Here is a 14,894-nt window from a genome sequence, read left to right on the forward strand (position 1 = left end):
GTACTGCAAGAAAGAGTTGAGAGGTCAAATCTGTTAGCTGCTTCCTAAAAAAAAAAAAAGACTATCCCCAGGATTCATTAAGCCCTGCAGAACATGCAGGAATAGTGCAGGAGCTGCTGCATGCAATATGTCTGCCTGGCGATACAGCAAAGGGCTACGGGACGTGCACGAGCGCTCCTACACTATTCCTGCATGGACACAACTGCCTTATGCTAATTATCTCATTTGCTGGTGAAAACCATGCACATGAGGTGAATTAGCAATTCAGCAAGCAGGCAGATGTCTGTGCAGGAATAGTGTAACCTGCAGAAATGCATTCAGTTACTAACTGAAGACATTTCTGCAAACAAGAAAACAGAGGCATGACAGCCTCAAATAAAGCATGTATTCCATTCATTACACATGCTAATGGCCAAATATATGGCCAATGGCATGAAACATTGTTTAAATTTTTTAGAATAAAACATTTATTTTTGGCTGATCTCGGCCATTTAAGCATGGGGCAGAGGCTTACAAATGGGATCGTGAGGAAAATAATAAAAAAAAAAAATAAAGGGGTAAAAAATCAATTTTGAGAGAAATCTGCATTTTGCCATTATAGTCAATGGCATGCAGAAAGAAAACAATACCAGGGAATAGTGGTTGCTAAGGGGAAAGGCTCAGTGCAAGTGTAGTAACTCAGAAGTAAGACAGGGGTGTATGCAAATGAGGGGATTTACACTGAATCACATATTTCATCTAAGTGTCAGACTGCACCTAACCATGTAGATGCTCTAACACCACACTGTACACAGGAGGAGCAGGTAACACAAAATGGGGGGGTGTCATGCTTGCTGAAAACAAATTGGAGCTCAGTGGCCCGTGTTTGCCCTTGGCTAAGCAGAGCCAAGAAATGGGGTGAAAAAAAACAAAAAAACAGGGCATAGCAAGACTGTTTACATTTGAGCACTAGGAATGTGCAGTGTGCATCAAGGCTTAAACGGGGAGGAAATGGGAAAATGAAACTGCAGAGGGAAGGCAATCAAGGAAAACAAGCATAGCTGGTAGGAGGAATGTTTCAGAATCAGCCAATTACACAGGCAGCAGCCCAGCACACTGCTATAACTATGCAAACACCTTTCAGTCTTTTTCTTCCCACAAACTCTACACCACTGGTGTACACATTAGGGTGAATTTTAAACTGACAGAACTAACAAAACATGTTAGGGGCTGCTGTTCTGTGCTCTTTCAGTATGTGCTAGAGACTGAGGGTGGTGAGGAGGATAATGCTGACAACCAACTCAGACCAAGGAGGAGGAGAAGAGTGTTCAGACCCAGGGTAACCTACCAGGGGCTACATGAGCTGGAGATAGTAGAGTGCTACAGGGTGGACAGGAGCATACTTCAGCAACTTGTTGAGCTGTGCCAGCCTCATCTCAGAACCAGAATCAATGGATGGGAACCCATCCCAGAGGATACCAAGGTATGCGTAGCCTTAAGAATACTAGCTACAGGTACTTTCCAAAGACCAATTGGGGATGCCATAGGGGTCTCACAGGCATATGCATCCAGGATATTCCACCAGTTCCTGGATGCCATGCGACTGCATGCCACTGAGCACATTCACTTCCCCAACACCCGTGAGGAGAAGACCAGCAATATGCATCTCTTCCACCAGGCAACAGAATACCTGGAGGTACTGGGTGTCAAAGACTGCACACACATCCACATCAAAGCACCACCCAGTGACCAGGGTAGGGTTTGCCTGGACCGCAAGGGGTTCCACTCCATCAATTGCCAGGTCATGTGTGATGCCCAGGATATTATCATGAATGTGTGTGCTGGCAGCCCTGGAAGCTATCATGACTCCCACATCTGCCACATCTGGCATTCGTCACAGCTGTAACAGGCATTTGCCAATGGGGACATCCCATATGGCCATCTGGTGGGGGATGTTAGCTATGCACTGGAGCCGTGGATGATGACACCCATCAGAAATGCACACACACCCACACAAGAATGCCATAATGAGGCACATGCACAAATCAGGATCCTTATAGAGCATGGGTTTGGGAAGCTCAAGTCACGGTTCCACTGCCTTGACATATCCGGCGGAACCTTACAGTACTCTCCAGCCACATCTGCACACGTGTTCATAGTATGCACCATGCTACACAATATCATCCTGTGGAAACAGCTATAGCAGGAACAAAAGTGGGAAGGGCCACTCAGCCCCCCACCATTGCCAAGGTCACCACAGGCACAGAGGGACTTGGAGGAGGAACATCCTTAGCCTGCCCATGTAGGCAGACAGAGGCATGCCCAGTATGCCCTGTCCTTGGCAAAGAGGCAATGCATAGCACATACACTGACACTGCAGGACTCAAGGGATTGATCTCTCTCTCTCTCTCTGACTCACACACACAGTAAAATGAATACCAAACAACACACCACCCATACCCTATCATGTATAGGCAGTGTACTGTGTGCATCCGACATAGTCAACCCTCAAGTACCATCCTCACAACTGCCTCAGGCACAAAGTAAGTCAGTCTCCTTAACAAAATTAATGAATAGAGTGGAATGTTCTGATAGCATATCTATGGTATTGATTCAAGCATACAAGGGAATGGGGTGGCTTACTGGGATAGAAGCAGACAACTGACAGCTCTGTGGGACAGCAGAAAGTGTATTCCCAGTACTGGCGTACCCACACCATACAGTACCACCATAGTTGACAAATATCACTGCAGTATATGTGGTGAACCAAATAACTGGGGGATCATACATCACATGCATGGATGTCAAAGTGGGGGTCTCATATTCATCCCCAGCCTCACCCAGCAGATCACCTGTAGAAAACCATGCAGAAATGCCTGGCAAAGGCCCCCACATGGCGACATTCATGAAGTCCTCACTCACAGACATTTATACACTGATATCACAGCAGGTCTGGCAGTGGCAGTATGGCTTTGAAAGGTAAGAAGTATGAAACTACAAATGTCTATGCCAGAACAATCTGACCTGTGGTCGATACTGATTTGCCTGTAGTCTCAAAGATAGGGCATGCCACTATGCTAAATGGGACCAAAATGTTAAGCAAATATCAGCACAGTCTCATCAAATGTGTATTGTGTATAGATGTGCCACCCCACCCATAGTCCCATACAAATGCAGTAACATGTCCCAAGCTTTAAGCTGCATCCAGCCATCCACCAGAGTGATGCCTCAACACAAACAGAAAGCAATTATCAGAAACACCCACAGTGAACTTGCTGGTGCAAGCCCAGGTTTGTCCACTGCTGGCAGCCTGGGAACATATCAGAATGCACTGCCTTGGTACAGATGGCCTGCATCTGTCACACCTGGCCTACAGGCCTGTGGCAAATGCCCATGCCTCACCCACAGTGCCCTGTTAGGGAGTGTCATGGTGTCCATAACAGCAACATAACACAGTCTAAAAAAGGCAAAGAAAGGTCATGCTGCTAACTACTAGGAGAAAACCTGCCAATGTCAGAGAGACAGAAATCTGACCAAAGCCATGAATAATGGGGTGAAAAAGGTCCAAAAAAGGACACCTTTGAAATACTGCTCTAATAATGTAATAAAGTTGAAGGAATGGTTGTAGTAGCATAGAATATCTGATGGGTATGAAGTCAGAAATTGCAATGTCAACTGTCAGTAATATCTGACTTCAGCCCTGAGTGACTTGCAAAACACTTTTCCTTGAAAACCACACTTGTTTGCATGACCAACAAGATATATGAGTCATGAATGTGGACAGTCTGTGATACTCTGTATAGTCGACAGGCAAGGCTAGGACTTTAAACATGGAAATGCACTCATTATAAGTTGTCTTAACCTTGGAAGATAGTGACATGTCTGCACTTGCAGAACCCTGGCCCACAGCCATGGAGAGTAACACACCTTTCCCTGATCACTCATCCTATGCAACGTCCTGACCCCAAAATGTGGCCAGCCAAGCAAAATGAGGTGGACTATACATACATGTCAGATAAACATACACCTCCAGGCTGGTCAAACAGTCTGACACACACAAGACCCTCCAAGTGCAGTCAACCTTTGAGCAGACCCCTATGCAAAGCACTGGTAGCTATAGGCAAACATATCTGACCCAGGACACCCCCCCATATCTTATCCCCTACAAATCTATCTGGAGTCTGCCTGTCACCCTGATCCTGTCTGACTTATATTACCCAACTGTGGACTGGAAATCAGACTATGCCAGAACAGAAATGCACAGAGATTCCACAATTGTAACATGTCACAAAGGTGCTGGACTGTTTCCACAGCTCCAGCAGTCCATTGATGTAGGCACACCTCTCTACAGGCTGGATTATGCAAGAATGTGTAGCATTTGGCTCATATTTTGGTGTGTGCATCATCCACCCTGTATTCCCCTGGTAAATCACTGTGATGATCTGAGAAGGTATGTCACAAGGTACTAAAACAATTTATGAAACAATATATGACAGTGTCAAGCAGCATATATGTCAGATGTCTGCTAAAACAAGCCCTGCAACCCTAGCAACCTATACATTACTTAGAGAAACAGTCGCAATCACCGTATGGCCCATTGTCCCCCCATTTTGATAGGCTGTCTCCAGATATTCTGCACCAACAGGTTGAGAGGTATGGCTGTAGCACAAAATAAACTGGACTGGAGTACAACAATTCCGGAATGGAGTCCCACATGTACTATAGAAGGTCACAGTGGGCATGGTCATACACTTAGAGAAATGTCAGTAGGATCTTGGAACGAACAGGCCTTCCCTACCCAATGAGAGAAATGTCAGTAGGATCTAGGAATGAACAGGCTTTCCCTACCCAATTCACTTCCCATTGCCCTACATTATCAGTCCTAAAGATGTCTGTCACCATAGAAGTGCCTTTCGTCAGGCCTCAGCCCTATAAGCTCTGTGGCACATGCGATAATTGTGTAACACTATAGTGCAAATAACTAGTTAGGTAGGAGTTTTAATCTCAGTCCTGGCAAATGTCAAAGTAAGTGTGTGTGTGTGTGTGTGTGTGTGTGTGTGTGTGTGTGTGTGTGTGTGTGTGTGTGTGTGTGTGTGTGTGTGTGTGTGTGTGTGTGTGTGTGTGTGTGTGTGTGTGTGTGTGTGTGTTTCCAAGTTAAAGCTTTTGGGTACATTTAAACCCAGTATACTTCAACTTTCCCACTTTAGCAGTCCAGTACATATCAGTCACCTTAGAAGTCTGTGTTGTCAGGACTCAGCTCCATAAGCTCTGTGGCACATGCGATCACTGTGTAACACTATAGTACAAATAGCTACTTAGGTAGGAGTTCAAATCACAGTCCTGTCAAACTGTGTGTGTTTCCAAGTTAAAACTTTTGGGTCCAATCAAACCCAGTATACGTCACCTTTCCAACTTTAGCAGTACTGCAGATATCAGTCACCTTAGAAGTCCCTGTTGTCAGGCCTCAGCCCCATAAGTTCTATGGTGTGTGCAATACCTGAGTAACACTATAGTATAAATAACTAGTTAGGTAGGACCTCTAATCTCAGTCCTCGCAAATGTAAAACTGTGTGTGTGTGTGTGTGTGTGTTTACAAGTTAAAGCTTTTGGGTCCATTCAAACCTAGTATACTTCACCTTTCCCACTTTAGCAATCCTGCAGACATCAGTCACCTTAGAAGTTCCTGTTGTCAAGCCTCAGCCCCATAAGCTCTGTGGCATGCATGATAAATGTGTAACACTATGGTGCAAATAACTAGTTAGGTAGGGGTTGTACTCTCACATCTGGCAAGTGTGTCTGTTTGTAGGACAAAGTATTTTGATAAATTTTTGTAGGACAAAGTATTTTGATAAATTTAACACCCACTGCCCTACTTTATCAGTCCTGCTGATGCAATTTCCCTTATAGGTTCATAAGTGTGTAGTAGGCTAATGGCCCAGGAGCCTTTACAAGCCTAGCTCATAGAAGGGTCCTGCCACTATTGCACCCAATGTTACTTCACAGTGCCTGTATCAAGTAGAGCCACTGTAGTCAGCCTGGGGAAGAACTGTCTATTACCCATCCACTCATCAAGATTTCTCTGAAACAGGGTCAGCTAGGTGCTCTGCATGACATGTATGGGAAGTGTATTCCAGGGCGCATGCAGTCTCTTGGTGAGGGACCTGTCCCATCAGCATGTTGTGGAAATTGTGGTAATGTGGTAGAATTCTTTGCAGTGTGTGGTGTTGTGGGACTGAGATATATTTATATGTAGCATGTCTAAAACAGCTGGGTCAGACATGGCTTTGTAATTCAAGCACAGATAGCCACTAACTAGGTGATATGACACAGAGAATAGCTAGAGTCTTCTGAGTCTGTCTGTGTAGGACGTGTATTTAATGCCTAGGAACCTCTTTGTGAGGTGATTCTGTGGCCTCTACAGCTGTTGCAGGTGTCTACTGAGGTACATGGCAAATGGGCCAGAGTACCTGATGAGTGGTCTAATGGAAAAGTAGGCAAAGATCATTACCTATGTCTTCCTGGATCCAAAACCCTTGGTAATGCAATGCACCACTTAGAAGGACTTCCTGACCACAGTGGCAATGTGGTGATTGAAGCATAATCTGCTGTCAACCTGTGTCCCCAGATCTCTCATAATGCCAACAGTGTTCATTCGGCTCCCATTGATGTGGTACTTACTGGAAACTGAGTGTTTTACCAAAGGGGATGATGATGCATTTCATGGTGTTAAGCTTCTGGCCATGGTTTCCACGCCATACATTGGTCTCAGTGAGGCCTTTCTGTAGGATGTCTGCATCACATGTGGAGTTAATGTGAGCTCCCAGCTTGCAGTTCTCTGTGAACTTGGTCAGCCAGAGTTCTTCTGTGTTGGGCTGGACTCCTGAGAAGTAGATGCTGGACAGGACACTACCCAGTAATGATCCCTCTGGGACTCCACTTGTGATTGCTTGCCAGTCTGACTTGGATTTTGCCACTGTCATACTATGTGTTCTGTGAACCTATTTGCAACCCACCCACTGATATAGTGGTTGATGCCTAGTCTGGTGGGTTTAGCAATAATTCCTGATTGAAGAATGGTATCAAAAACATTGGCCAGATCAGGGTAGGCTTGTATGCAGTGCCTTACTGTCATATGGTTTTTCATTGTATGTCAGGCTGACATAGTGGGTGTTTTCTTGAGCTATGTGTTCCACATGGTGTGGTGCAGGTTTTGACCTTATCCTCTTGACCAGCTAGTGCAGTCTTCGCTTGAGTGTGCATATTTCCACATTTGGTGATATATGGGTAACTCTCACAGGTGTGACTGTTTGGAGTTTAGAGGAGAAGGTTGTCTGTACATGAGGCAGTTACAACAGTGCCTCAGAATGTACAAGTGCACCAAGTTACTGGCAAAAGCACAGAAAACTGCACTTCAATCATGCCAGGATGGGTGGTCATAACTATTAAGTACTGGGGCTAATTCTGTGAGGAATGAGTACTGCTGATGGCTCCCAGGTGTGCTACACTTACTGATACTATAACCTGTGGAAGTGCAAAGCTATTATGCTATTTGAAGTGCAAGAGAGAAATAACTAGCAAGATGTAAGGGAACTGAAGGCTGATTTTCTGCCACCTGTAATACTTCACATCAGCTGTGCAGTTATCAGCATCTTTGTCCAATTGGTAGTCCAGTAAGCTTTGTAGTACATGCAGTAACTGTATAACACTATAGTACAAATAAATAGACAGGCAGGTTCATAGGTTCATAGGTAGGTACTAGGCTATTGGCCCTAGGGCCTATATTAGCCTAGCCAAAAAGGTACCCTGGCTTTTGCCACCCAAGAAAATTATTTTCCTGTGCCCCTGTTGAGCAGAGCTACAGAAGTGATCCCCAGGGTGAATTTCCTATCTCCCATCCAATCATCAAGATTTTTCTTGAAGAGTGCTAATGAGGAGCTTTGTTTGATATAGATAGGTAGTTTGTTCCTGAGTATGGGAAGTCTCTGGGACAGGAATCTATCCCTCCAGTATGTTCTATTTATTCTGGTGACAAGGTTTAGGTCCCTAGAGTGTGTAGCTCAGTGGGATTGGGATTTCTTTAAGTGGAGCATGCCCAACAGCTCTGGGTTTGACATAGCTATGTATGTTAGGCAAAAATCGTCAATGAGAAGGTGATATGCGACAGAGTAAAGCTGGAGATTTTTAAGATGGTCTGTGTAGGGCATCTGTTAGAGGCTGGTAATTCTCTTTATGAGGTATTTCTGCAGCCTTTCTAGTTGTTTTAGATGTCTTGTGAGCTACATACCAAAAGGGGCATTGTACTCTATAATGGGTCGAATGAGTGACCAGTAGAGGGGAACAATGACCTCTTTTTTCCTGGATGAGAAACCTTTTGTGATGAAGTGTGCCATGTAGAAGGCTTTTCTGACTACTGTGGTGATGTGATTATCAAAGGTGAGACTACTGTCCACCTGTGTCCCAAGGTCTCTTATCACACATTCGGTGTTAAATAGACTACCGCCTATGTGGTAGCTCACGGGTACAGAGTTTTTATCAAAATAGATGACAATGCACTTTCTGGCATTGAGCTTGAGGCCATGGCTTTGACATCAGGCATCTGTCTCAGTGAGGCCCTTTTGTAGGATGTCCACATCATTAGGAGTTTCGATTATGGCTCCTAGTTTGCAGTCATCTGCAGACTTTGTTAACCAAAGACCTTCTGCGTTAGCCTGTACTTCTGAGAAGTGGATACCAAACAGGAGTGGACCCAGGACTGAACCCTGTGGTACTCTACTTGTCAATGGTGTGAAGTCAGATTTGGAGTCTGCTACTTTCATAGTGTGGGTTCTGTCAATGAGCCAGTTGGCAGCCCATCTTGTGACATAGGGCTTTATACATAGTTTAGTGAGTTTATCTATAATTCCAGAGAGGGGGTGGTGTCAAAAGCCTTGGTGAGATCTAGATAGGCTGTGTGAACCACCTAACCCTCATCTCTGGCTTTGGTGACCTTTTCAAAGAAGTCTATCCAGTTTAGGAGACATGATCTGCCTTTTACAAACCCAAACTGGATGGGGTCCAAAGTTTGGAGATTACCAATGTCATTATTTATAAGCTTGATGATGATATGTTCCATAGCCTTGCAGATCAGGCTTGTCAGGCTAATGGTGCGGTAGTTCCTGGGGTCCATGGTGGCTCCCCCTTTGTGGAATGGGATAGCCATCGCTGAGTACCATTCAGTGGGCACAAAGCCTGAGGTGAGGCTATGATTGAACAGGGTACTTAGGTGGGGTGCCAGTTCATTCTGTAGTTCATGTAGAATGCAGCCTGGGATGTTGTCAGGTCCCATGAATGCTGTGTTCTTGGCTTTGGAGAGTGTGTTTTTTACCTGTGCAGCCGTGATTACAGGAACGTTGTATTCTTCCGGTATAGAGATGGGCCCTTTAGGGTGTGAGAGGGGGGTAAAGTTAGCACTGAACCTATCTTCCAGGATGTTGGCAATATCAGTTGGTTCTGTATATTTAGTGCCATTGTGCTGTAACTCAGAGCAAATCTGAGTGTTGCCATTGAAATTCTTGACATAGCTATAGAATGTGTTGTGGCTGTTTTTAGAATCAGTGGCAATTTTGTTTTCATAACTAGCTTTGGAGAATTTTATCAGGGATCTCAGCTTTTTACTTTGGCTGACCATGGAGTTCCAACAATCATGGGATTTTACTCTTTTCTGCAACCATTTCTTTCTTCTGCTTTAGAGTTTGTTTATGGCATGGGACCACCAGATTGGCTTCCTTTTTTTGGAGGATAGCATCTTGGTTCTGTTAGGGATTACACGATCCATGCACTCATGTAAGTGCTTGTAAAGTGCATTTGTGTAGGATTCAGCAGTCATACCTCTATTGTCCATCTGTATGGGGTGGCGTTCTAATCTCAATACTGGCAAGTGTGTGTTTATGTGAGAATCATATACTGCGTGGGTTATACTATCTTGAGTTGTGTACCACCCGTTATACTTCCCCTCACCCTAATTTAGTAGTTCTGTTGATGTCATTCACCTTAGAAGTACCTTTGGACAAGGTGAAATTGTATAACCTGCGTGGCACATCTGATAACTGCATAACACTATAATAGAAATAATTAGTTAGGCAGGAGTTCTAATCCCAATACTGGCAACTGTTTGTGTGGGTTATACCATTTTGAGTCGTGTACCACCCTTTTCACCTGCCCTCACCCTAATTTAGTAGCCCTGTAGCTGTCATTCACCTTATAAGTACCTTTGGTGTGTGTGTGTGTGTGTGTGTGTGTGTGTGTGTGTGTGTGTGTGTGTGTGTGTGTGTGTGTGTGTGTGTGTGTGTGTGTGTGTGTGTGTGTGTGTGTGTGTGTGTGTGTGTGTGTGTGGGAGAGACTCACAGCATTTGAGTTGTGTACCACCCTTTACACCTCCTGTCACCCTAATTTAGTAGTCCTGTTGTTCTCATTCACCTTAGAAGTACCTTTGGGCTAGATGAAATTGTATAAACTGTGTGGCACATCTGATAACTGCGTAACACAATAGTAGAAATAACTAGATAGGCAGGAGTTCTAATTCCAGTACTGGCAACTCTGTGTGTGTGTGTGTGTGTGTGTGTGTGTGTGTGTGTGTGTGTGTGTGTGTGTGTGTGTGTGTGTGTGTGTGTGTGTGTGTGTGTGTGTGTGTGTGTGTGTGTGTGTGTGTGTGTGTGCTGTTCCATATCCATTGGGCAGGTTTTTTGCAAAATTTCCACCCAGTGCACATCAAAATGCTCACTGCACAGGGCCCATTGTTGTCAACTACTGTAGTGGTAGGTGTAGACACTCTGCAGCCCTATAAGCTGTGTGCCATGTGAAATAACTATGTAACAGTATGGACACAAAAACAGGATTGGTGGGTCTTCTAATCCTGTGATACCATTTCCCACTCAGGAATCATAGACAAACACAGCTATCTAGGCATCAGCACCCTATGTCACTTGGTAGGTTGTAAATGCACTCATGCCTGGGTCCCACAGTGTGAAGGTAGCAGTCTCCATGTCAGACTGCCAACCAGTCATGAGTGGAGTACCACAGGGTCTGGTCATGGGTCCCCTCATGTTTGTCATGTATGAATCCGACATCAAGAACAACACAAAGGGACCCTGGCTGACAATGCTTGTACACAATTGCAAGGTGGGTGCTATGTGTACATCCCTATATCATGTTGACATCTTGCATAAAGGCCCTACTGAGCCATCCAAATGTTGTCAGAACACTGGCCTTAGGCTGATGGAAAAAATGTGTCACATTCCTGTGTGGAAGCAATGTGTTTACCATGAATTAACACATTTCTGGTAGTCCAATGGACACAGAAGTCCTTATAAGATGCTAGGAAACACAGACTGACAGTGACCTCTTTTATGACCACCACATTGCCACTGTAGACATAAATAACTTTTATGTGGCCATCTCATAAGTAAGGGTGTGTTATCCAGAAGAGAAGAGATGAATGTCTCCCTCTACTCTCCAAATGAGGCCTACCAGCAGGTACAATGCCCATTTGTCATGTAGCTCACTAGACACCTGCAACAACTGTGAAGGATGCAATTGTACCTCACAAATAGGACCCTAGCCTGCAAAGAACTGTCCAATATGGACAGAGTGTAATACCTCCAAGAAATCTTGGTCACATCTTGGTTACTTACAGGCAATCCATGCTTGATTGACAATGCCATGTGTGCATAGCTGTGTTAGGAATGCCATATCTAGTGAAACCCTGATCTGTATGTACCACATGCCATGGATACCTCAACCTCATTACCACAATCAACAGAACATGCTGGGGACAGGCACATAACCCAGTGAGTGGACATGTAATGCAATATATGTCGCATACATGTCAGTGCACCTCCCTGGCCCTCTTCAAGAGAAATTTGGATGAGTGGATGGGGAATTTAACTGTCATCATGGCCATCACACAAGTGGCAATGGTTGATAGACGCACTAGGAAAAAATGTCAGGTGACATGATGCCAGGCTACTCCCATGGGCTAAGCTTGTCATTCCCATTAGCCTGGTACACACCTATGAACACATGATCCTAAGAATCTCAGTCCTGGCAAGTGTGTATGTGTGTTTGTGTGTGTGTGTGTGTGTGTGTGTGTGTGTGTGTGTGTGTGTGTGTGTGTGTGTGTGTGTGTGTGTGTGTGTGTGTGTGTGCACGCAAGACCAGTATCCTGAGTGTGTGTGTTTGAGTGAGGACTATATCCATTGGGGTTGCTAAGTATTATAATTGTAGGCCATCATACTCCCAGCACATGTCCTACGTTCCACTGTATGAGGGACACTTTTTACATTAACCATAGAGGTATCTGTACCCACTCTGCAGACCTCTAATCCCTGTGCTGTGTGCAACAGCTATGTAACAGTATAGAACGAGCAGCTAGAGAGGCAGGGCTCTTAATCACAGTACTGGCACACATGTGTGTACATTGGTGTGTATAGCAGTGTTTGTGAGTGTGTACACTTGTGCATAACATTAGTATCACACCTGTCACACCCTGTACACTACCCATTGCCATACCTTACAAGGGCACTTGATGTTACTCACTATACATGTACTTTGGAAACTCACTACACTATGAGCTATGTGTCACCTGTGATAACTGCATAATACTGTACCACCACTAACTAGATGAGTAGGGCTTTCAAACCCAGCATTGGCAATTGTGATTGTTTGTGTGTGTGTGTGTGTGTGTGTGTGTGTGTGTGTGTGTGTGTGTGTGTGTGTGTGTGTGTGTGTGTGTGTGTGTGTGTGTGTGTGTGTGTGTGTGTGTGTGTGTGTGTGTGTGTGTGTGTGTGTGTGTGTGTGTGTGTGTGTGTGTGTGTGCAGTATTTTCTGTGTGTTGGGTCAACACAATACCCTCTGGATGTTTGGGATTTACAAATCTGAGGTGTGTTCACCCACTACACTTATCATTGTCCACTGTACAAGAGCTGCTGATGTCAGCCACCATACACTTACCTGTATACACCCCTCAGCCATATACACTACATGGCACATGCAAAAACTGTTATACAGACCTGTTAATTGTGTATAGATGTACCCTGGATATGACACACTCAGTGTGTTACCATACTGCCATACTCCTTGTAAATAATGTCTGCAGGGCCACATTCTGCTGTCACACAGACACATAGAAGACAGACAGAATAAATTACGGAGACCACATTCTGTCATCATTAATAACAACAATAATGCATCATGGCTGGACAGCTACACACTCTTGACATATAACAATCAAACATGCTGGCTGACAACACTTTACACATCATTACATGGCTAAACTGTAGTAAATTCACCCTGTGCATCAGATCCATATTAGCATGTCCCTGCATCGATGGTATGGATGACAGGAATGGCACAGGTATCATCTTATGAACAGGGTGTGGTGTGGTTTTGTCAGAGGCCTAGGCTGTGCCATTTGGTTGATGTGTGCGTGTTTGGGCGTTTTCATTAAATTGGCCATGCAGTAGTGGTGTGTGTAAATCTGGAGGTGACCTGACTGTGATGGTGATATGTGTGTGTATGGATGCACCCAGTCACGCCATGTGGCTGCCTTACACAGGGGTACATTGGAGAGTTGTTGCCCATACATGGCAGGGTGTGCAATTCACCATCTCTGGCCATGGACATTGGAACTGGGCCTGCCAGGGGACCCACTGGCATGACCAGGCACAAAATCAGATGCAGTACTACTCCCCAATGGTGACTGCTGTCTGCTGGATCCACATCCCTGTTGGGACCAGCCAGGACCATGTGACCATGGACTGCTGGGTTGTGGCATGAACAGCGACCCCCCTTGCAGTCCCACTGATGGTACTGCCACTATGGGAGTGAGAAGTTGCACAGCCACATGGAACCCCAGCTGTTCGTGTTGCTGTCCTACATCCACATGGTTGACAGACAACTTCCACCACATGCCCTATCACAGACATTCTACATTCAAGGATTGATATTCCACGGTCGAGGATTCCCATCAACTCACCCAACTGTCTATCCATGACCTCAGCATAACGGTGGGCATCAGCATGCTCATGGAGGTTGGCACTCATAGGAGGAAGTGCGGCATTTACAACCCTGAGAAGCTGTCTTGTGTTACGTTCACTGTGTGCCTGTGTCTCCATGATGGTCCAGAACATGCATCTGGTGACACTTGCTGTGGCACTTGTGACAGGGGCATGACAGGCAGCAGTCCCCCTTCAAGCACCCCTGCCCATCCACCTGTGTGAGACCTCACCAACAGACACACTTGCCATAGTCACCACACTTGCCTGTCCCATGCCACCACCTGCCAACTGTCCATCATCTATAGCCACTGGTGATGGGGTATGTGGGGACATTGCGACTGTCTGCAGGGATGGGGTGGAAAACAGTGGGATGCCAACCAATGGCACAGATTCAGCCCCTGACAACCCGCCTTTGCCTCACTATGGCTATCATCATCGTCAGAGTCTGCAGAGACACTGACATCAGTTCCCATTTGGGAGGGACCTGACCGCCATTGCCATCTGTGAGGGGAAGACAATAAATGTAAATTAATACCTGTACATTATGGTTGGCTGCCACACACACAAGCACTCACACAGACATGCACACAGACACTTACAGGTGAGGTGCCACAAAGCTATTACACAGACCTCACATTAACCAAAAGGTGACATGCATGACACACAGCCCTCATCATCATGCATTGCAGCCATTCTCAATCCTAGTTACTAACAATATACATCTCTGGGATGCATGAGTACGTTTAGTAGGTGACGTCCATTCCCCTAGCGCACACTGCACCAATGTACACTTCGAGCAACCCTGCCCATTCACCTGTGTGAGACCTCACCAACAGACACACTTGCCATAGTCACCACACTTGCCTGTCCCATGCCACCACC

This window comes from Protopterus annectens, chromosome 3.part0 (assembly GCF_019279795.1).
Source record: "Protopterus annectens isolate FY-2018-M chromosome 3.part0, PAN1.0, whole genome shotgun sequence".
NCBI classification, from domain to species: Eukaryota; Metazoa; Chordata; order Ceratodontiformes; family Protopteridae; genus Protopterus; species Protopterus annectens.